We start from the raw sequence: 26,329 nt of genomic DNA on the forward strand, positions 1-26,329 counted from the left end.
TAGAGGAACTCTTTACACTTCCATAAGCCCGTCCATCATATGGTCACAAAAGCAGTCCTCACAAGCTGCACAAGTATAAGGTAACTCATCTATGGGAATGATTCTGTGGGTTATTGCTGCGCCTATCTCAGTGGTATGAGGTGTTCTAACAAAAGGACCTCTGAGAGGCAAGCCAAAAACGGGGTAAAGGCATATCTTCTCATGAGGAAGAAAACACGCCAGTAAGAAGACCCGCTCAGAAAACCCAGGATGCCTTGATCTCATGACGCAGTAGTATCGGGGACCCAAACCCAAAGCTTCAATAACCATGGCCAAGCGGACATTGTTACGAAAGTGCTGCTGACCCCAGGGTGTTACCCTAGTTATGTCTTGATAGGTCCGCCATTTTGTCTGCGCTACAGAAGTTCCCAAGTGAGGGAAAAGTGAGCGCTCATACTGCTCTATAAAATCCTTCTTCACAGACTCACTTGCGTCTTGAAGGTGAGGAATCATTATGGATAAAACTAATTCTTGTTGCCAAGCCATGAAGGAGATTAGGAAGAAAGGAGATCGATGGGAGTAAGATTACTGTGAGCGACAAGTAAAAGTTACGACTTATATAAAGGAAGGAGCTAGCGTAACTTAGAAGCCAACGGTAGCTTGCCACTGAAGTTTTACCGTCTTTCCATGATTTGGGTTTGGCACAATTTTCTATAGAAGGCATTAAGAACTTTGAGATGAGGAGATAAAAGAAGCTCGTAAGCTAAGTCACTTACTTTCTTTGAAGTCAGATAAGGCTCACAATATCTGGGGGATAACTTCTTAAACTCCCCAATAGATAAAGAACTTCTTTTGTGCCGTACTCAAATGAAGACCAAAACCTTGGTATCCAAAACACCGATTTTCACTTCTGAACTCATTGTTCTGAATCCTTAAAACAGCGTGACTCTTGAGAAGTATTCTAGGGAAAGGGTCTTCCTTTTTTTTTTTAAACAGAATCTTTCTTTTATTTTTGAGAGGGAATAATTTTAAGATCAAAAAGGGAGATTCTTACTCCTGTATGCCTCGAAGGCTGGGGAGGAATCTTACATTCTACCCCACTTAAAAAAGTGCGAGATGTCCTCATCTCGCCAAGTAGAGGACAACTCTTTTTCTTAAGATCCAATTTATTCTAGGGTTCCTTATATTCTGGTCAACCCAACAGAATACGGGGATAAATATCCCTTATATAGAACTCATCATTAAATAACAATTCATTTCAGATCATATCATTCATATCTTTAACACGATAATGGTCCATCAGATCGAAAATTTTTCTTTCTGAACATTCCTCCACTGGAATTTCAGTCAAGCAAGTTTTCAATTTGTCATCCCTTAACTTGATATACCGAGTCAAGTGTTAACAGTAGCACTTTGACAGCACAATCCACTAATCTCATAGTGATTTGCTGAAATTGTTATCATCATTCCAGTTATGAATATCATCACTGGGACTCGTCCCATTCATTCTCATTGTGGTTTCGCTCAGCTTATTACATTTCAACTAAATTTCGAAAATCATCATTTTTCAATCAGAATCCAAATCAATTCATCGATTCTCAAACAGAATTAAAAATCATATCAACCACATTCGAATTCATCATCTAGATAGCATTAACGCTTATAATTTCAAGTCTTAGATTTACTCGTATATACTGTCAGTAAAGAGCTGCAGTTATACTCTCGGTATATACGGATAGTCACGGCCCTTGGAATTATAAGGTAAATACCATCATGTCTAGGCCTCAAGCAAGTCAAGGATTCTATATAATTGCGGTACTTCATTTGAAGACCCAATTACCAAATTACGAGTTTCAGTTTGAATATCAAATTGTATGAATTATATCACACAATTATAACCTTTTTGTCTTTCTAGATAAATTTTTGACATATTTGTCTTCTCAGTTGATCTTTATTAACCAAATGCTCTGATACCAACTGTGAGATCCCCCTGTTCCCATCGAGCAACGGATTCGGGTACTAGCAGCGGAAGTAGCACTTCTCGCACGGGACAGGGGTCCCACATTCGGGGCCTCGTCCACGGATATCCAGACAAGAGACTAATCCGTCGGTTTTTCCAAAACCGAACCCGGAAAAAACTTCCCTTACCCGGAAAGCACGGGCGATTCCACCAGGATAATTTTTTACCCTAACGTAGTCAAGATCATTACTGATCACGCTGATCCAACTGCACCTATAAAAATACTCGGTCGGATTAAGGAAGAAACTTGCACTTGGATCATTGGGATCAACGCTTTTTTCCCCATCAAGAGGCACAGCCGTTGATTCCTATCCATAGAACAATTACTATCCGGGACTTACTTCATCTATCGTAATAACAGAAATTGAGTCTCGGTTTACGGATCCATCAATCCAGCCTAACCCCATCCGATCCCATGGGTTAGCCAACCGCCCAACCACTGTAGTGATGGGATCCAATTTGGAATTTGGTTAGGTTTTGTCCCGGGTACCAAGGAAAAGAGTTCCAAGGCCCCCTAGCCGGAATTTCATGCAAACATAAAACTAGCCACACCACTTACACACCCAATATGAAAATTGCCTTTTTCTTAGCATCAGCTAACTTTAAAACAATCCTTTAATGAAACCATAGTACCACTGATCACAATCTCCCAATTTATCCAGTTGATTCATAATTTTCCATCATTCCTTCATCAGAGTATCTATGGCATCATTGGCAACTAGAACGCTCACCACCTGTCCACACAGAGGCCGTTTCCATAGTTCCTAGCCCATAATACTCGGCAATATAATCACTTATCAAGATGGACTCTCGTTGAAGATCAGCAAGATCAACCAACAGATCCATATAAAAGAGCCATGGACTCATCCGTTGAGGACCAGCAAGGTCAATCAACCAGATCCATGCCCGGTTTCACAAAACAACTCTTACTCCTTGTTCCAATATCTTCCTCGACGCACGCGTGGGTATCCTGGGCGACCCAGAGCCCGAGCACCGTATGGTCAGCACCCTCTAGGATCCTTCGCAGGTGACCTAGCGCTTCACTCATAGGCCGCTTCCTTGGTCCCTCATCCACCGTACCGGAAGCTCACCATTTAAATCGAACCGAGGCTGGTCAAGACCTCGGTCGACCTTGCTACGCGAGACGTCCTCCATTGACTCTCCGTCAGCAGTTGCAACTTTAACAGTTAGGTCTTCATGACCTTAATCCACAAGATGGTCAAAATGCTTCCCCAGCATTCTTGACATAAAACAGTCATTTACAAACAGTCACAAAATACAGTTTCTAAATCAAACTCTTGTCTTTCCACATTATCCCTCCTTAGTCCACATTACTTATTCCACATTCCATTCAATGTGTACTCATTCTCATCCATTTCCTCATATCGACGACACATTTATTCACATTCACATTCATACATCCACATTTACATGGATACATCCATTTTCGCATCCTCATTTATACATCCACATCCCATATCCACATTCATACATACACATCCATATCCACATCCATACATCCACATTCACATCCACATTCACATCCTCATTTATACATCCACATCCACATCCATATTCACATCCATACATCCACATCTACATGCATACCTCCATTTTCACATCCTCATTTATACATCCACATCCCTTATCTACATTCATACATACACATCCATATCCACATCCATACATCCACATCCACATCCACATTCATATTCACATCCATATATCCACATCTACATGCATACATCCATTATCACGTCCTCATTCATACATCCACATCCACATACATACATACATCCACATCCACATACATACATACATCTACATCCACATTCCCATTCACATCTATACATCCACATCTACATCCACATTCATATACATCCACATCCACATCCACATTTATATTCACATCCATATATCCACATCTACATGCATACATCCACCTCTATGCATGAAATTCAATTATGATAAAAGTCACACTTTTATATAAAAATTTTCCTTTATGCATACTTCTATGCATGAAAATTAAAAATGATAAAAGTAACACTTTTGATATAAAAATTTTCCTTTATGCATACTTCTATGCATGAAAATTAAAAATGATAAAAGTAACACTTTTGATATAAAAATTTTTCTTTATGCATACTTCTATGCATGAAAATTAAAAATGATAAAAGTAACACTTTTGATATAAAAATTTTTCTTTTATGCATACTTCTATGCATGAAAATTAAAAATGATAAAAGTAACACTTTTGATATAAAATTTTTTCTTTTATGCATACTTCTATGCATGAAATAAAAATGGTAAAAATAACACTTTTAATATAAAAACTTATCCTTTATGCATGATATTAAATTTTAATTTCTCCATGATTATAATGAAATTCTTTCAATTAATCTAGGATGATAATTCCTAGAATATGGTAGGAAGTCCTCTTTTTATACTTTGAATGAAATTATTTTATGCATAATTTTTATAAAAATTTTGCCATAGCTCCGTTGCTATGACTGATAAATCTCAATTTTTCTAAGGGATAAAGCTTATCATTAAGGAAATAATTAAAATAATCTCTAATTGGATCCTTAATCCATAATGGATTGAATCATCAATATACATAAACTAAAAGCATAGAAAAAAGCCATTAATTTGGCCTCAAGCATAGCTTAATCTTGGGTTAAGGAAAAGCTTTATGAAAAGCTTGATTTGGATTGAGAATGGGTCATGAGTATGACCATTTCTTAAGTGAGAGAGAGAATTTACATAAAAATCATTAGAATTTAAACATAAATGAAAATTAACCTCAATAGCATTTATTAAATAACTCTTCACTACTATTCACCAATAAACTTCAATAGCATTTAAAAACAACATACCAATTAAGCTTCTCAAGCTTGAGAGGGGTTGAGAAGAGAGAAACATTAAGAAATTATAGAAAGATCAATATTCACTAATTACCTTACAACTTGCTTGATTCTTTGTTCACGGTAGAGGCCCCCAACCAATCAATTGGTTAAGTATGTTGATGGAGCCACTAATGGGGATTGAAGAAAGAGGGAAGCTCCAAAAACTAGTGAATTATTAAATGAATTCACAGTTCTTGGCTTAGGTGGAGTAGAGTAACGATGCATAAACACTATCTATTTTTCAACAAGGGGGAGGCTTCTATTTATAGGAAAAATTGAGCTCCTAACCAAACAAACTGATTCTAGAATTTTCTAAATCAGTTTGGTCAATATTTGACCATTTTTAGGTCAGTTAAGCTAACTTTTTGGAACTAGACTTAAATGAGGAGAGAGGAGAGATGAAATATCTCAATTTTTATGAGTTTAAAACTCATTCAAGCATGTGAAATATGCACCTCCTTTAAAGAACTCTCTTTCCTTACATAGGTGTCATAATGGAATCATTTTAATATTGCTTATAGTTTTTTACTAATAAACCTTGTACATTTTCAACTCTTCATCTTATGTGAAATATGCACATCCTTTAAAGAACTCCCCTTCCTTACATATGTGTCATAATGGAATCATTTTAATATTGCTCATAGTTTTTTACTAATAAACCTTGTACATTTTCAACTCTTCATCTTATGTGAGCATTTAAGGGACTCCCCTTCCTTACATATGTGTCATAATAAAATCATTATTCCCAAAATATCTCATATTTTTAATATTGCTCATAGTTTTTTACTAATAAACCTTGTACATTTTCAACTCTTCATCTTATGTGAAATATGCACCTCCTTTAAAGACTTCCCCTTCCTTACATATGTGTCATAATGGAATCATTTTAATATTGCTCATAGTTTTTTTACTAATAAACCTTGTACATTTTCAACTCTTCACCTTATGTGAGCATTTACTCATTTTTTGGTATCTTCTTTTTACAAATTTGGATTTATCTCTTCCCTACACATGGATTGATGCTATTGGCCCATAGGAACCTTAATTGGACCATAGTCTAAAGATTTCTGAAAATCTAGACCCTTAGACTAAGGTTCTTTATACCTATTTCCAATTAATTCCAATTGCACATTGGAAAATTCTTTTTGAATTTTTGTTTCAGGGGAACTCATCTGAATTATAAGAGATATTTTTCTATCCAAAAATATTCAAAATTTGAATATTCTCTCTCTAGAATAATTTTCCTCTCTCTAGGCTAAAATAGTTAGCAACAGGGTCTTTATATTTCTGAAGAGGGTTGATTACAGGGGAAGATACTAGACATCAAAAAGGGGGTTGGGGGAGGAATCTTACATTCTACCCCACTTAAAAAACGCGAGATGTCCTCATCTCGCAACTTGTGATAATTTCGCAAAATTCACGAATATGAGACTTAGAGAAAAATTTTAATCAAGATTAACCACCAAGATAAGTCTTAAAGAGAGCAAGATTCAAAATACGAACAAGATTTAAACTTTATTCATTCTCGGAACTTATACAGTAAAGATAGAGGAACTCTTTACACTTCCATAAGCCCGTCCATCATATGGTCACAAAAGCAGTCCTCACAAGCTGCACAAGTATAAGGTAACTCATCTATGGGAATGATTCTGTGGGTTATTGCTGCGCCTATCTCAGTGGTATGAGGTGTTCTAACAAAAGGACCTCTGAGAGGCAAGCCAAAAACGGGGTAAAGGCATATCTTCTCATGAGGAAGAAAACACGCCAGTAAGAAGACCCGCTCAGAAAACCCAGGATGCCTTGATCTCATGACGCAGTAGTATCGGGGACCCAAACCCAAAGCTTCAATAACCATGGCCAAGCGGACATTGTTACGAAAGTGCTGCTGACCCCAGGGTGTTACCCTAGTTATGTCTTGATAGGTCCGCCATTTTGTCTGCGCTACAGAAGTTCCCAAGTGAGGGAAAAGTGAGCGCTCATACTGCTCTATAAAATCCTTCTTCACAGACTCACTTGCGTCTTGAAGGTGAGGAATCATTATGGATAAAACTAATTCTTGTTGCCAAGCCATGAAGGAGATTAGGAAGAAAGGAGATCGATGGGAGTAAGATTACTGTGAGCGACAAGTAAAAGTTACGACTTATATAAAGGAAGGAGCTAGCGTAACTTAGAAGCCAACGGTAGCTTGCCACTGAAGTTTTACCGTCTTTCCATGATTTGGGTTTGGCACAATTTTCTATAGAAGGCATTAAGAACTTTGAGATGAGGAGATAAAAGAAGCTCGTAAGCTAAGTCACTTACTTTCTTTGAAGTCAGATAAGGCTCACAATATCTGGGGGATAACTTCTTAAACTCCCCAATAGATAAAGAACTTCTTTTGTGCCGTACTCAAATGAAGACCAAAACCTTGGTATCCAAAACACCGATTTTTACTTCTGAACTCATTGTTCTGAATCCTTAAAACAGCGTGACTCTTGAGAAGTATTCTAGGGAAAGGGTCTTCCTTTTTTTTTTTAAACAGAATCTTTCTTTTATTTTTGAGAGGGAATAATTTTAAGATCAAAAAGGGAGATTCTTACTCCTGTATGCCTCGAAGGCTGGGGAGGAATCTTACAAAGACTTTGCCAATGTATTCCTTCTGAGACAAATACAACACATGCTGATTTCTATCCCGAAGTATCCACATACCCAAGATGTGATTTGCATCACCCAAATCCTTCATATTAAAGGTTTCATGCAGCCTCTTCTTCAAAGCATCCATCTCTTTACGAGATTTCCCGGCAATCAACATATCATCAACATACAAAATGAGAATCAATAGACTGCCATCCAAAGCTTTCTTGGTGTACAAGCAGTGATCTATGTCACTTCTCCTGAATTTCTGTGATTTCATGAATGTATCAAATTTATGATACCATTCTCGTGGTGCCTGTTTGAGCCCATAAAGGCTCTTTTTCAGCTTGCATACAAGCTTCTCCTTTCCACTTACTGCATAACCCTCTGGCTGCTGCATATATATCTCCTCATGGAGATCACCGTGAAGAAAAGCAGTCTTCACATCCATCTGAATCAAGTCCAGATCATCATGCGCAACCAAAGCCAACACAGCTCTAAGTGTGGTCATTTTGACCACTGAAGAGAAGATCTCATCAAAGTCCACACCATATTCCTGCTTAAAGCCCTTTGCCACTAACCTGGCTTTGTATCTTGGCTTTGCATTTGTGCAACTTTGAGCCTGTATACCCACTTGCATGGCAAAACCTTCTTGCCTGCAGGCAAAGGCACCAACTTCCAAGTTCCATTTTTATGCAGAGAATCCATCTCTGACTTCATGGCACGCTCCCAAAGAGCCTTGTCTGCCCTCTGTAAAGCCTCTTTATAACATGAGGGCTCCCCACAGTCAGTAAGCATCAAGTAGTCAACCCCTGGAACAAACCTGTCAGGGGCTCTGGAGGGTCTAGTGGACCTCCGTACCCAATGACCATCATTTGTAGGTTGCTGTCCAGCCTGCATATCACCCATTGGTGGCTCCTGTTCCATGCCATAAGGCTGAAAAATCATGCCCGGTATCTCCTCTAACTGTGGTATATCCATAGGGATATCTTCTGCCATCTCTGGCTGTCCATTTGGACCATTTTCAGCACCATTTAAGGGCTGGTTTTCCTGCTGTAATGGCTGATTTACAGCCCTTTGTTGTTGTCCATGATGTCCATCATCATCAAAGATAACTCTGCCAGGCTCTTGTTGCCTTGCAGGCTCCTTATACATGCATGTTTCATCAAAAATGATATCATTGCTGCGTATGATCTTTCTATTCATGGGATCCCAAAGTCTATACCCCATTTCACCTCTGTCACCATATCCTAGGAATATGCATTTGTGAGACTTAGGATCAAGTTTGGTGCGCATTTCCCTGCGTATGTGCACGCACGCAACGCAACCAAACACTCTCAAGTGCTTGTATGACGGAGGCTTCCCTGTCCATACTTCTTCTGGCACTTTCCCACCAAGCCTCGTGTTAGGTGACCTGTTTATAAGGTGAACGGCTGTCATAACAGCTTCAGCCCAAAAACCATGAGGTAATGCAGCATGTGACAACATAGAACGGACCTTCTCCTGAATGGTCCTGTTCATCCTCTCTGCTGTCCCGTTTTGTGGAGGATCATAAGGAGTAGAGAGCTCCCTCTTGATGCCTTTAGCATCACAAAAGTCCTGAAACTGTTTGGACATATACTCTCCACCATTGTCGGAACGCAAAGCCTTCAGTGTTTTGCCAGTTTGATTCTCAACAAGAGCAACAAACTTCTGAAACACTGAAAATGTATCACTCTTCAAACGAAGAGGATAAACCCACACCTTGCGTGTGGCATCATCAATAAAAGACACAAAATATTTTGCCCCTCCCAAAGAAAGCTGAGGCATCTCACATACATCTGTATGCACAAGCTCTAACTGAGCATCTTTCTGTCCAAGAGCTTTCTTGTGGGGGCACTGTAGCTGCCTACCATATATACAATGCTCACAAAACTGAAAACTTGAAAACTTTAGAGAAGGCAAGTAACCCAAACGAGACAATTGCTCCATTCCCTTGACACTCATGTGTCCCAACCGGCTATGCCACATAGAGATTTCCGGCAGCTCGGTTGCATTTACATTAGCATGGTGACAAACACCTGCATGCATGAAATAAAGAGTGTCCACCTTAGAGCCTCTGGCAACAACCAGTGAGCCCTTACTAATTTTCCACTTTCCACTACCAAATGTGGTAACATAATCAGCATCATCAAGCTGTCCAGTAGAAAGCAGATTCTTCTTGATCTCAGGCACATGCCTGACATCATGGAGCATAAGCTGTGAGCCATCTGAAAATACAAGCCTCACATCACCTCTGCCAAGAATCTTGCATGCATGGTTATCACCCAAATAAACCACTCCTTCACATTGCCAGCAGTATACCTGACAAACAAGTCTCTGCAACCTGTGACATGAAAGGAGGCACCTGAATCAATGATCCATGAGTGCATACCATGACCACCTGTAAGAAGTGAATGGGCATCAAGTGAAGAAGTAAATAGGACCTCATCCTCACTGCCACCTGCATGTGACATATTGATTTCTTCGATCTTGACTCCACTTTTGCCCTTTGGCTTTACATCTTTGGCTTCATCCTTGTCTTTGTCTTTGCCTTTTCCCTTTTCTTTTTGATCATTTTTCCATTTGTAGCATTGCTTTTTAATGTGTCCCTTCTTGCCACAATAATGGCATTCCAAATCCTTTTTGGAGCGAGACTTGCTCCTTCCCCTTTCTTGGCTTTTCCCCCTTTGCTGGGATCTCCCACGTGCATTCATTGCATTGGACTTTCCAACAGAGTTGTTTTTCCTGTTCATCTCTTCTTGAAGAAGAGCACCCTCAACATCTGCATATGACAGCATAGCATTCGAATTGCTAGTGGCTGTCCTGAATGTGTCCCAACTCTCTGGCAAAGTGCATAACAAAAAGGTGGCTTTGAACTCATCGTCCATTGCCAACTTTTGATTAATGACCTGGCTGACAATGCCATTAAACTCATTTAAATGGGCTGTCATAGACGCCCCTTCCTTCATCTAAAGACCTATGAGTTTCTTCAAACAATACACTTTGCTTGAGGCACTTTGTTGGGCATACAAGTCCTACAATCTCTGCCACATTCCCCAAGCTGTCTTCTCTTCACGAATGCTGAAAAGTAATGAGTCTGACACAGACAACATGATAGTAGATCTTGCCAGCTCATCCATATCTTCCCACTCTTCAGCAGTAAGAGAAGCGGGCATTACACCCCTTTCTTTGATAGGCTTGTGCTGCTTTTTCTGGAGCAACACATTGTAGCACTGGGTTTGCCAAATATCATAATTCTGCGAGCCTTCAAGCTTCTTGATGTGAAGCAATGAAGAGCTCTCACCTGTGGTTGCCATAGCAATATGCAACCTTTAATGCCTGACTCCCTGCAAATGTGCAAACACTACACCCAAGATGTGCAAACACTGCACCCAAAGCACACAAAGTGCTCACAAATGTTCTCCCAAGCTTTATCTCCCACTGCGGAAGCAAGAATGCAACTTTTCTCCCACTTTTTGTGATGAAAACACCAAAATCTGGTTGCTGCAGATTTTGGACAGCACCTCAAATGTGCTCTTTTGCCCTTCCAAAGTACTGTACAGCAGTACTAAGTGCTCACCAATGATGTACCAAACCTGTACCGGCAATTTCAGCAGCTGAAATTGAACCTTTTGGTCACTCAAAACAGTGTACAGCCATGCCAAAACATGCACAAAGCTGTGCCAAATCTGTACCAGCAGGTACAGTAGCAATAAATGCTCTCCTGGCTGTCCAAATGAGTGAAAATCAGATTTTTACAGTCACGAACACTGCATACAACAGTTTCGAACAGAAATTGGGCAAAAGCCCCTTGACTGCAAGCTGATTTCTGAGGATTCAAAGCATAAATGTCTTGCCTGCTGCTTTGCCAAGCTCAACAAGCATGAAAACTTGAAAAGCCCCTTGATTTAAGATCAATTTCTGATCATACATGGTACATTGACGCACATGAAGGCATCCAGAGTGTTCACGATGCATCCCCTTGGCCACATATACATCAAATACATGAAAGCCCCTTGATTTACAGGCACATTGAGTGCTTGTAAGGCATCAGCACATTATCCATAGCATCAAACGCGATTGCCTGCATGCAAATCAACCAAATCGGCACAAAAGCCCCTTGATTTGCACTGCAATTTGCTGCAATTTGTTGCAATTTTGCCCAAATGTGCGATTTTTCACATCATACAGCATGTATGAGTGCTTAATTGCACAATTACATCAAAAGCCCCAAATTTCGACATCCAATTTCCTGCAAATTGAACCTGATTGTGACCAATGTCACCCAATTTTGCCAATTTTGCTCAAAAATTGAGCAATTGGACACCTGTACCTGCTCAATTGATTACTGTATTTGCTCAATTGCAAATCCCAAAAAAAAAATTGAAGCAGAATACCTTGTAATTTTCTGATTTACTCTGATTTGCAGGCGGGTTGATGAATTTGGTGCTGATGCTCCTGCTGTTCTGTTTTGCAGGTTGCAGGTTAAGGCTTCTCCCACACAGTTGTGTGGGATGATGATGCTGCTGCTGCTGATTAGTAGTTGGGGGCTTGGGCTGGCCGACTACTGCTCTGTAACAAAATACCGAGGAAGTGCTTTCTTCGTTTCCACACGAGGAAGTGCTGCTGCTGCCAACGCCAGGGACTGCTGCTACTGTTGGTTGTTGCTGCTGGCGCCTTCGCTTGCCTCCTCGCTAGCACACGTGACGACGTCACAGCCTCCGACCCTGCAGCCGTCGTCACCTATGCGCACTCACAGCCACGTTTGCACGTCAGTTGAGGGCGCCGCTGTTGCCTTCGCCACTCGCTCGCCTCCACGCTCAAGCCTGCTTTCGCCTAGCGCATCTACGCCCAGCGCTTGTTCGCTCAACGCCGGGCGCTTCAGATTCGCCCAGTGCTACGGCTGCTGCCTTCGCTCGCTTTGTGGACCAGCCGATCAAATGCGCTTGTCGCCTGCGTATCTTTACGCTTTATGTGTCCAGGCCCCTTGCTGCAAGCCTACGTAAGCTGCATCATCGACTGGTGCTGTGCCTCTTCACACACAGGCTGCGCCCAACCTGTTGGTCGTTTCTGGCTTGACTGGAGACTCTGCTTGTACTCAAAGGCTCTGATACCAGTTGATGGGGAGAAAACCAGAATTAGGGTTAGAGTTCATTCATGGGAGACATACACAGAGAAGCACAAGGGAGAGAGAGAGAGAGAGAGTTGTGGGGATAAGTCAACTCATCAATAGCATGAGTGTGTGACTCCCCTATCACACATGTATATTGCACTAGTACACATAGTGCACTTAGTACATTAAAAGTACTAAGTGTACTATGTACTATAACTTATGGGCTTGTACACACTATAAGGGTGGGCATAACGCCTTTACCCCAACAGACTCTTTGAAGATCTGCATGGTTATCATCTGTATGAATCTTGACAAGCCGAATACGCTTGTTTTCAAGCACTTCCCTAATGAAGTGATACTTCACCTCAATATGCTTTATCTTAGCATCATGAAAGTCAGGATTCCGTGCCAACTGGATGGCACTCTGACTATCACTATGCAAAACTGAAACCTCTCCTGTAATGCCCAACTCTCCCACTAGGCGAGTAAGCCATATTGCTTCCTTGCCTGCCGCCGCAGTGGCTATAACATACTCTGCCTCTGTGGTAGACACAGCCGTGCAATCCTGCAAATGAGAGACCCATGAAAATGCACATCCAGTGAATGTGGAAACATTCGTAGAATTTTTATTGTATACATTCCCTACAAACTCTACATCTGCATAACCAAGAACAAATGTCTACTTCCTCCCAAAGCAAATGCACAAATCCTTTCACTGCCTCCCAATGCTTCTTGCTAGGGTTTGCCATATACCTGATAACCACTCCCACTGCAAAAGCAATGTCTGCATGTGTAGCTACCATAGCATACATAGAGCTACCAACTACGGATGCATAAGGTATCTTTGCCGTTTTAGCCCTCTGCTCATCTGACATGGGGTTGTCCTCTAGCTGAGTTTCACATGGAGGTAATGGAGTACCTATGGGCTTCCCCCTCTCCATATTGAAACGCTAAAGTACCTCGCTAATGTACTCCTTTTGAGACAAATAGAGGACTTTCTTACTTCTGTCCCTAACAGTCCTCATGCCAAATATATGACTCGTATCACCCAAATCCTTCATGTCAAAGGTCTCATGCAACCTTTTCTTCAAAGCATCCACATCATGAGCACACTAGTATGTCATCCACATATAATATCAAAATTAGAAGGCTACCATCCAATTCCTTCTTAGTGTAGAGGCAATGATCTGTCTCACTCCTTGTGTAGAGGCAATGATCCGCTCACTCCTTGTGTATCCTTGGGATCGCATAAAGGCATCAAACTTATGGTACCACTCCCTTGGAGCCTACTTTAGTCCATAGAGACTCTTTTGAAGCTTACAAACTATCCCTTCCTTGCCCTGCACAACAAACCCCTTTGGCTGTTGCATATAGATGTCCTCATGAAGATACCATGTAGAAGGGCTGTCTTAACATCCATCTGGACAAGCTCCATGTCCTCTCTCTGGCAACCAATGCAAGCACCATATGAAGGGTAGTCATTTTCATTGCCACTGGTGAGAAGATCTCCTGCTTAAAGCCCTGCACAACAAACCCCTCTAGCTGCTGCATATAGACCTCATGAAGATACCCATGTAGAAGGGATGTCTTAACATCCATCTGGACAAGCTCCATGTCCTCTCTCTGGCAAACTAATGCAAGCACCATACGAAGGGTAGTCATTTTCACCACCACCACTGGTGAGAAGATCTCATCAAAATCAATGCCCTTCTCCTACTTAAAGCCCTTGGCTACCAATCTTTCCTTATACTTAGGCAATGCATCTGCTGGAGACATCTTCAACTTGTAGACCCATTTACATGGCAATGCATGCTTGCCTTTGGGCAAAGAAACTAGATCCCAAGTTGCATTCTTCATCAAAGAATCCATCTCTGACTTCATGGCCTTCTCCCACTTATGCATGTCATCCCTAAACATAGCATCTGCATAGCATGAAGGCTCACCAGAGTCTGTCAACATGACATAATCACGAGACACAGTATATCTCTCTGGAGGATGAGAGACTCTAGTAGAACATCTCAACACTAGATGAACAGGAGCACCTGGCTCTCCAAACTGATCTTCCTGCATAATCGGAGGTTGCACACCTGGCTGTGCCTCTCCCACTTCACAATCTATGGCCTGTCCATGCCCTGCATCATGTGGAACATGCCCTGCATGTGGCACATATGGTGGCTGTCCATCCTCCTGAAACACCACTCTACATATCTCAATGGTCTTCACTGGCTTTTTGTGCATCTTGTATTCATTGAAGACAACATCATGGTTGGATGTGTACTATCTTCCTGGCATCTGGATCCCATAACCGGTATCCCATCTCTCCTGAATCACCATACCCAAGAAATATGCATTTCCTTGACTTCGGATCAAGCTTGTTGTGTTTTTTCTCAGGTACATGAACATAGGCCTCATATAGCCAAACACGCGTAGATGCTCATAAGAGGGTGGCTTACCTGACCAAGCCTCTTCAGGCACCTTCCCATCCAATGCCTTACTAGGCAATCTATTAATAAGATGCACTATTGTGTTAATAGCCTTAGCCCAAAAGCCATGTGGAAGACTCGCATTAGAAAGCATGCTAAGATTTCTTTCCTGTACGGTCTGATTCATCTTCTCAGCAACCCCATTCTGAGAAGGATTATCAGGAGTAGTCAACTCCCTCTTGATACCACGCATCTCACAGAACCCTTGAAAGGCATGAGAAGTGTACTCTCCTCCATTATGAGTACGCAAGCACTTAAGCTTCTTACCGGACTGATTTTCAACATATGCCAAGAACTTTTGAAATGCATCAAAATCATCATCCTTCTTCCGAATCGGATAGACGCATACTCTGCGTGTAGCATCATCAAAAAAACTAACAACATATGATGCACCACCCAATGACACTGTAGGCATAGGTCCACATACATCACTATGAACCAACTTCAATGGTTTGGTTTTGCTCTTACCACATGATTTCTTATGTGAAGACCAAGTTTGTTTGCCATACATGCAATGCTCACACATAGTGAAATTTGTAAAATTGAAGACAGGAACATACTGCAAGCCAAAAAGAATTTTCATTCCTATCATACTCATGTGTCCCAATCGGTGATGCCACAATGATACAGATGGCTGCTTAGTCATAGCTATCACATGATCTTTTGCACCAGACACGTGCAAAAAATACAAAGTTCTAGACTTGGGACCTCTGGAAACAATAAGAGACCCTTTGATAATCTTCCATGAATGATTACCAAAGAACACATGGTAAGCATAGTCATCCAACTGTCCAGTGCTGATCAAGCTCTTCTTAAGATTTGGCACATGCCCTACATTCTTGAGCACAAGAGAAGAACCATTTGCAAGAGATAAATGCACATCTCCCACCCCAACAATGTCATAGGCATAGTCATTACCCAATCTCACACATCCTTTCCTACCTGCATCATATGAAGCAAACCAATCCCTATGTGGAGTAACATGAAAGGATGATGAGTCAATGATCTAGTCTTGTGACATACCATCATGAGTGGTAACAAGAAATGTATCATCAAACATAGAGGCATATATAACATCTCCATTATCACTATCACTGCGGATAGTGTTGACCTCCTCTATTCTCCCCTTTGGCTTTTCTTCCTTCTTGCCATCATCCTTCTTATCATTGCATTTGCTTTTGCCCTTGTCCATCTTCCATTTGAAGCAATTTTTCTTTAGGTTACCCTTAATCTTTCCTCAATAATAGCATTCCACATCTTTCTTTGTGCGAGACTTGCTCCTAGATTTCCCTCTCTCACGAGATGCCCCCCTTGACTGAGATCTGCCTCTTACAGTGAGTGCACTAGAGCCTTTAGTGCTAGCCGTATTCTTCCTATTAACCTCCTCATCAGTGAGCAGGCTTCTCTCTACATCCGCACAAGTCAGACCACCTACAAGGTGCCGAATTGCTTTACGGTTGTCTTGAAAGTATCCCAACTTTTAGGCAAAGTGATAAGCAGAAACATTGCTTTCACTGAATCATAAAAAAATGCAATCTTTTGTGGAGACAACTGGCTGAAAATAGTGTTAAACTCATTCAAATGGTTGGACATAGATGTCCCCTCTTCCATGCAAAGATCAATGAGCTTCTTCAGCCAATACACCTAAGACGCAACACTTTTCTTCTCATAAAGATCACATGGTTTTTGCCACACAATTTGCAACTTTTTCCTGTCTTGGACAGCAAATATCTTTTGAACCGTAACTCCGATGCAAATACTATAAAAAGCAAAGTTGTAGGCAATTGATAGCTCTATAACTATTCAGTTGAATGCAGATCCCAAACCTAGATGGATTTGATGCTATTCACCTTTGAAAAACAGCCTACTGCTCATTTACAACAACTTCTGGCTGTTTTGTATGCATCAGATCTTTTCCTCCAAATCTTTGATTGCAAAAGCAAAGTTGTAGTCTGTCCAGAAATTTGAAACTTCCTATTTCAACTCAGAGATGAATTCCTTATGAATTCTTTGATATTTATGCTGAAAAACAGCCACCTACACACTTTTTACGGCTGTCACAAGACTGCAAATTGTCAATTCAACTGTTCAACAAGACTCAAAGTACAGCTTTGCCACCGTCACTAGCAAGACATATCATTACTCAGCATATGTTGGGACCAACATCCAACCACAAAGGAATCCAAGCATCATCCAACCAGGCATTAAAACACCTCTAGCAATATGCATTCAACCACACAACTTATGTAGTTTCCTATTTATGGTACATACAATAAAAAAAATATGCTTGTATGCAACGTGCTTACTAGACAAGAGGGGAGCCGAGCTCCATGACGAGAGGGTAAGAATGGCTAAGGAGACGACGCTTGTATTCATGAGTGCAAGGGAGCTTAATAAAGAATGTCGATATGAAGACATACTCCTGGACAATGCCACCAACAAACGGAGTCCTGCAACAATAGGTCGTTTTTTCTTCTGGAGAGATAATACAAGTCCTCCCCCACTCTTGAGCTAAGCTGCTCTGACTGCATGGGCTTACTCTAGTCGTCCCAACAAAACTTGCACATACAATTGGCAACTCACAACAGCTCGCACATAACCTGTATGAAAGGAGCACAAAGAGAGTTGGGAAATTGCAGCTCCTAAAACATAGCTCAGACGGCAATTCTGACTACACGAATGGCTCCGAAAGGCGGTTAATGTGAGGTGGGATTTCTATTCGAAGGGACATGGTGCCTTGAGGGTATGCTAGCCCACCTCGAATAGTTTGCCTCTATATGGGGAGGAGGTGCAAGGAGAGGCAGAGCACGAACCCATGGTAGGCACCTTAGGAATGCACTCATGCACCGGGTAGGTACGTTACATGCCTACCTTGGTGCGGGTGAGGTTCCTAAGGTGCCTACCATGGGTCCGTGCTTTGCCTCTCCTTGCACCTCCTTCCCATATATAGAGGAAAACTATTCCGGGCGGGCTAGCATACCCTCAAGGCACCATGTCCCTTCGGATAGAAATCCCACCTCACAGGCAAAAACTTACGACACCTCATGGAAACGCTCCTAGAATGCTGAATCTCCCGATGCCAAGCTCAGAAAGTGATTCGTACACTGAAATGTGTGCGCGCAAGGAAGCAATAAGCAAAATCTAGAAAGGCAACTACTTGAATCCCAATGCCAAGCTCTGATACCAGTTGATGGAAGCGAGGATGCAACGGAGAGAGCGACCGCGAGAGAAAGAGAGAGACACAGGATATTGTGGGTGTTACTAGTGCAATGGTCACCACACCCTTATTCTCTATGTATCCACAAATAAAGAATAACCATGGTACAAATGCATTGGGTAGGCCATTGGTCTTTACCCCAACAATCTCCCTCTTGCTATCCTTCAATTCTTAAGCTAGTGAAGAATTTTGGAGGTGAAGAACTAGATATTTTGATATCGGTCTATGGTCAAATCAAGACCATGCTAAATGTATATACAAATAAAGAATAACCATGGTACAAATGCATCGGGTAGGCCATTGGTCTTCACCCCAACAATCTCTCTCTTGCTATCCTTCAATTCTTAAGCTATTGAAGAATTTTGGAGGTGAAGAACTAGATATTTTGATATCGGTCTATGGTCAAGGTCTATGGTCAAAGCAAGACAATGCTATATGGATGTGTTTCACATGAGAGCTTATTGGATCCAAAAATATTGAGGAGTGAATTTCAAACATTCGAAATTTAAGTTGTCACTAATAACTGGAGAGGTTGGAATAATGAGAGATACATGTCATTGATTAGTAATAACAAACATTACAAGAAAAGTATGGGTCCTTGCTCAAGTTGGTACAAGTGGCTCTAGTAGTACAATATTGTAGCACAACAATTTGTGAGCGTGGTTTTAGTATTCAAAATATCATTATGTCAAACCTTAGAAATCAAATGAATACAGAGACTGTAGCTACATTCATGCAAATCAGTAGATGAGTTCGATTGCACCGATGCAATTGCTCTTTAGCCGTGATGATGTGAAAACAACTTGACATATTTATGCCGTTAACCAATGAAAGGTACTTTTTTTACATAGTAGTATTTCTTAGTGTTTTGTTTCAAATGTTGAAAGATAACCCTTTTTACCAATGAAATAACTTTTCTACATAGTAGTATTTTTTAATGTTTTGTTTCAAAAGTCACTGATTTACTAGGTGCCACAAGACAATGGGTGGCATTTGTTAAATCATAAAAGCAGTAACATACCCATTGTAAATAACAATGTACTTGCTTCAGAGTTGAAAAATAACAATGTACTTGTAAATAACAATGTACTTGCTTCAGAGTTGAAAAATATAACATACCCATTGTAAATAACAATGTACTTGCTTCAGAGTTGAAAAATATAACATACCCATTGTAAATAACAATGTACTTGCTTCAGAGTTGAAAAATATAACTTAGTTTATCATTTTTACGATAAAAAAACTTCTATTTTTGAAAAATGAGCCATTTTTGCTTAGAAATTTGTAATTTTGAATCCAAATTTGGAATCTACGCGTAATTTTACACTTAAAATAGTTTTTCTGAACTAAAAATGGGTACCTGGAATGGGTTTAATTAAGCTTTTAAGCCTTTAATCTGCGAACTTCCGACCTAAAATAGTAACTATCCAGGCGTCTAATCAACGAACGGAACACGCCCCCATGGTCACGGGGCAAGGCGGGACATTTTCGTAAAAAAAAAAATTTAACCCCCCGGGATGACGGCGGGCGACCAGCGTGGGCCCCACCAGGGGCGCCGCCCGTGAAACGACCGACAATCCACTCGGGACACCCAAGTGTGTACACGACCTAGACGCACTCTCCAGCACCTATAAAAGGACCCTCCCAGCCCCCTTCTCCGAGAGAGCCCCCAGCAAGGCCCTAGGCGCAAGCTCTCCCTCAAGCTCTAGGACATGTCCTATACTCTTCTCCCCCCCCCCCCCCCCCCCGTGTGAATAGACTTAAAGTGTGCTTGTCCTCCAACCCTTGCCTTACCCTTCCCTAGGCCTCCCTAACCATGCACTCTTCCCTAGTGTAAGATTCCTCCCCAGCCTCTCAAAATGTCCAGCATATTCCCCTGTAATCAATTCCCTCTTCAGAAATATAAGAGATCTTGTCTCTGCCTGTTTTGGCATAGAGAGATAAAATATTCTAGAGAGAGAATATTCAGATTTTGAATATTTTTGGATAGAAAAATATCTCATCTTATTAAAATGAATTCCCCTGAAACAGAAATTCAGAAAGAATTTTCCAATGTGTGCAATTGGAATTAATTGGAAATGGGTATAAAGGACCTTAGCCTAAGGGTCTAGATTTTCAGAAATTTTAGATTATGGTCCAATTAAGGTTCCTTTGGACCAATAGCATCAATCCATGTGTAGGGAGGAGATAAATCCAATTTGTAAAAGAAGATACCAAAAAATGAGTAAATGCTCACATAAGATGAAAAGTTGACTATGTACAAGGTTTATTAGTAAGAAACTATGAGTAATATAAAAAATATGCGATCTTTTGGGTATCCAAAAATGAGTAAATGCTCACATAAGATGAAGAGTTGAAAATGTACAAGGTTTATTAGTAAAAAACTATGAGTATTACTAAAAAAATGAGATATTTTGGGTATAATCATTCCATTTTGACACATATGTAAGGAAGGGGAGTCCATTAAAGGAGGTGCATATTTCACATGCTTGAATGAGTTTTAAACTCAAAATTAATGTGATATTTTTATCTCTCCTCTCTCTTGAATCAAACCAAACCAAAATGGAACCAAACCGAATAAAAAAGGAACCAAACTAGATCCAAATCTAGTCCAAATTCAACCAAACTGAATCTGAAAAATTCTAGAATTCAGTTAGCTTTGGTTAGAGCTTCCCTCTCCTATAAGTAGAACATGAGTCCTTTGAAAAAAAATAGAAGAATTTTACTATACTAGAGTTATGCTGAAATAACGCTAATTTCTACTATTCTCTAAAATTCTCTCCAAATTGAAGAAATTGGAGCTTCCCTCTTTCTTCAATCCCCATTGGTGGCTCCATCAACATACTTAACCAATTGATTGGTTGGGGGCCTCTACCGTGAATAAAGAATCAAGCAATTTGTAAGGTAAATGGTGAATTTTGATCTTTTCTATAATTTCTCAATGCTTCTCTCTTCTCAACCCCTCTCAAGCTTGAGAAGCTTAATTAGAATGGTTTTTGAATGCTATTGAAGTTAATTGATGAATGGTATTAAATGCTATTGAAGCTAATTGATGAATGGTAGTGAAGAATTACATAATTTGATGAATGCTATTGAAGTTAATTGATTAATGATAGTAAAGAATTACATAAATTTCCATTTATGCTTAATTCTAATGGTTTTTATGTAATTTCTCTCTCTCACTCAAGAAATGGTCATACTCATGACCCATTCTCAATCCAAATGAAGCTTTTCATAAAGCTTTTCCTTAATCCAAGATTAATCTATGCTTGAGGTCAAATTAATGGCTTTTTTCTATGCTTTTAGTTTATGTATTTCATGAATATTGATGATTCAACCCATTATTGGATTAATGATCCAATTAGGGATCATTCTAATCATTTCTTTAATGATAAGCTTTATCCTTCAAAACAAATTGAGATTTATCAGTCATAGTAGCGGAGCTATGGCAAAATTTTTATAAAAATTACACATAAAATAATTTTATTCAAAGCATGAAAAGAGAACTTCCTACCATATTCTAGGAATTATCATCCTAGATTAATTGAAAGAATTTTATTGTAATCATGGAGAAATTGATTTTTATGTTATGCATAATTGATGATTATTTTATTATAAAAGTGTTACTTTTATCATATTTGGATTTCATGCATAGAGGTATGCATAAAAGAATTATTATTTTAATAAAAAAGTGTTTCTTTTATCATATTTGGATTTCATGCATAGAGGTATGCATAAAAGAATTATTATTTTAATATAAAAGTGTTTCCTTTATCATATTTGGATTTCATGCATAGAGGTATGCATAAAAGTTGATTATTTTATTATAAAAGTGTGACTTTTATCATATTTGGATTTCATGCATAGAGGTATGCATAAAAGTTGATTATTTTATTATAAAAGTGTGACTTTTATCATATTTGGATTTCATGCATAGAGGTATGCATAAAAGTTGATTATTTTATTATAAAAGTGTGACTTTTATCATATTTGGATTTCATGCATAGAGGTATGCATAAAAGTTGATTATTTTATTATAAAAGTGTGACTTTTATCATATTTGGATTTCATGCATAGAGGTATGCATAAAAGTTGATTATTTTATTGTAAAAGTGTTACTTTTATCATATTGGATTTCATGTATAGAGGTATGCATAAAAGATATTCTTTTTATACTAAAAGTGTGATTTTCATCATAAATGGATTTTATGCATAACTTAGATGCATAAGAGAAATTCTTTTATTCTAAAAGTGTAATTCCTACCAAATTGAATTTATGCATAAGAAGATGCATAAAAGAATGATTTTTTAATTCAAAGTGTCATTCTCATCTAAATTGAATTTATGCATAGGAAGATGCATAAAAGAATGGAATTTCAATTCAAAAGTGTTATTCTCATCCAAATTGAATTTATGCATAGGAAGATGCATAAAAGATGGATTTTTAATTCAAAAGTGTCAATTCTTATCTAAATTGAGTTTATGCATAGGAAGATGCATAAGAGATGGAAGTTTAATTCAAAAGTGTCATTTTCATTTAAAAAGAATTTATGCATAGGAAGATGCATAAAAGATTGATTTTTAAATGAGATGTGATAATATGTGAAAAGATGTGATAAGATGTGTATGAGATGTGATAGGATATGATAAGAGGTGTATGAGATGTGATAGAATGTGTTAAGATGAGTTAGGATGTGTTAAGATGTGTATGGGACGAGGTAGAGAGTGTATCTGATGGGATAAGATGTATATGGGATGTGTAAGGGCGAGAATGGATGTAGTATGAATGTATGGATGTAGATACGGATGTATGTATGTATGTGGATGTGGATGTGTGTATGTATGTGGATGTGGATGTATGAATGAGGATGTGAAATGGATGTATGTATGTAGATGTGGATGTATGGATGTGAATGTGAATGAAGATGTGGATGTGGATGTATGGATATATGTAGATGTGGATGTATGGATGTGAATGTGAATGAAGATGTGGATGTGGATGTATGGATGTAGATTCGGATGTAGATGTATGTATGTGGATGTGGGATAAGATGTATATGGGATGTGTTAGGGCGAGAATGGATGTAGTATGGATGTATGGATGTAGATGCGGATGTATGTATGTATGTGGATGTGGATGTATGAATGAGGATGTGAAAATGGATGTATGTATGTATATGTGGATGTATGGATGTGAATGTGAATGAAGATGTGGATGTGGATATATGGATGTAGATTCGGATGTAGATGTATGTTTGTGAATGTGGATGTGAAAATAGATGTATGCATGTAGATGCATATGTATGAATGTGAAATTGGATATATGTATAATGTGGATGTATGAATGAGGATGTGAAAATAGATGTATACATGTAGATGCGTATTTATGAATGTGAAATTGGATGTATGATGTGGACGTACGAACATGGATATGTATGTAGAATAATGAATGTGAATGTGTATGTGAAATAATGTGTAGTCTATATGAATGAATGGATGAGAATGAGTACACATTGAATGTAATAGGGAATAAGTAATGTGGTCCGAGAATGGATAATGTGGAAAGACGAGAGTTCATTATAGAAACTGTATTTTGTGACTGTTTGTAAATGATTGTTTTATGTCAAGAATGCTGGGGAAGCATTTTGACCGTCTTGAGGATTAAGGTCATGAAGACCGAACTGATAAAGTTGTAACTGCTGACGGAGAGTCAATGGAGGATGTCTCGCGTAGCAAGGTCGTCCGAGGTTTTGACCAGCCTCGGTTCGATTTAAATGGTGAGCTTCCGGTACGATGGATTAGGGACCAAGGAAGCGGCCTATGAGTGAAGCACTAGGTCACCTGCGAAGGATCCAAGAGGGTGCTGACCGTACGGTGCTCGGGCTCTAGGTCGCCGAAGATACCCACACGTGCGTCGAGGAAGATATTGGAACAAGGAGTAAGAGTTGTTTTCTGAAACCGGGCATGGATCTGGTTGATTGACCTTGCTGGTCCTCAACGGATGAGTCCATGGCTCTTTTATATGAATCTGTGGGTTGATCTTGCTGATCTTCCACGAAGATTCCATTCTATTATATGAATATATTGCTGGTTACTATGAGCTAGGAACTATTGAAAAGGCTCCTGAGTGAACAGGTGGTGAGCGTTCTAGTTGCCAATGATGCCATAAGTATACCGATGAATGAATGACTGAAAATAAGGATTCAACCATAGACTTTGAGGATTGTCATCAATGACATAATGGTTTCATTAAAGGATTGTTTTAAAATTAGCTGATGCTAAGAAAAAGGCAATTTCATATTGGGTGTGTAAGTGGTGTGACTAATTTTATGTTTGCATGAACTTCCGGCTAGGGGGCCTTGGAACTCTTTTCCTTGGTACCCGGGACAAAACCTAACCAAATTCTTTATTGGATCCCATCACTACAGTGGTTGGGCGGTTGGCTAACCCATGGGACTGGATGGGGTTAGGCTGGACATCGAGACTCAATTTCTGTTATTACGATAGATAAAGTAAATCCCGGATAGTAATTGTTCTATGGATAGGAATCAACGGCTATGCCTCTTGATGGGAAAAAAAGCGTTGATCCCAATGATCCAAGTGCAAGTTTCTTCCTTGATCTGACCGAGTATCTTTGTAGGTGGAGTCGGATCAGCGTGATCAGTAATGATCTTGACTACGTTAGAGTAAAAAGTTATCCTCGCGGAATCGCTCGTGCTTTCCGGGTAAGGGAAGTTTTTCCGGGTTCGGTTTTGGAAAAACCGACGGATTATTCTCTTGTCCGGATATCCGTGGTTGGTGGACGAGGCCCTGAGTGTGAGACCCCTGTCCCGCGCGAGAAGTGCTACTTCCGCTGCTAGTACCCCGAATCCGTTGCTCGGTGGGGACAGGGATCTCACAGTTGGTATCAGAGCGAATTGGCTAATAAAGATCAACTGAAAAGCCAAATATGTCAAAAATTTATCAAGTAGCACAAAAAGGTTATAATTGTGTGATATAATTCATACAAATTGATATTCAAACTAATTTCGTAAATTAGTAATTGGGTCTTCAAATGGAAGTACCGCAATTATATGGAACCCTGACTTGCTTGAGGCTTAGACATGATAGTATTTACCTTATAATTCCAAGTATCATGACTAACCGTATATACCGAGGGTATAATTGCAGCTCTTTACCGGCAGTATATACGAGTAAATCTAAGACTTGAAATTATAATCATTAATGATATCTAGTTGATGAATTCGAATGTGGTTGATATGATTTTTAATTCTGTTTGGGAACTGATGAATTGAATTGGATTCTGATTGAAAAATGATGATCCCTGAAAATGGGTTGAAATGTAATAAGCTGAGCGAAACCACAATGTGGATGATTGGGACGAATACCTGTAACGATAAATGATGAAAATGATTTCAGCAAATCACTATGAGATTAGTGGATTGTGCTGTCAAATTGCTACTGTTAATACTTGAGACAGTAGATCAAGTTAAGGGATGACAAATTGAGAACTTGCTTAACTAAAATTCCCGTGGAGGAATGTTCAGAAGGAAATTTTTCGGTCTAATGGACCATTATCGTGTTAAAGATATGAATGATATGATCTGAATGAATTGTTATTTAATGATGAGTTCTATATAAGGGATATTTATCCCCATATTCTGTTGGGTTGACCGGAATATATGGAACCCCATAATAAATTGGATCTTAAGCAAAAGAGTTGTCCTCTACTTGCGAGATGAGGACATCTTGCGAGATGAGGACATCTTGCACTTTTCAAGTGGGGTAGAATGTAAGATTCCTCCCCCAGCCTTAGAGGTATACAGGAGTAAGAATATCCTTTTCTGACCTAAAAATTATTCCTTCTCTAAATAAAAGAAAGATTCTGTTTAAAAAGGAAAGACACTTTCCCAGAATACCTTCTCAGGAGCCCACCTGTTTTAAGGATTCAGAACGATGAGTTCAGAAGTGAGAACC

The sequence above is a fragment of the Cibotium barometz genome, chromosome 8 (assembly GCF_041138505.1).
Source record: "Cibotium barometz isolate CiBa-2024 chromosome 8, ASM4113850v1, whole genome shotgun sequence".
NCBI lineage: Eukaryota > Viridiplantae > Streptophyta > Polypodiopsida > Cyatheales > Cibotiaceae > Cibotium > Cibotium barometz.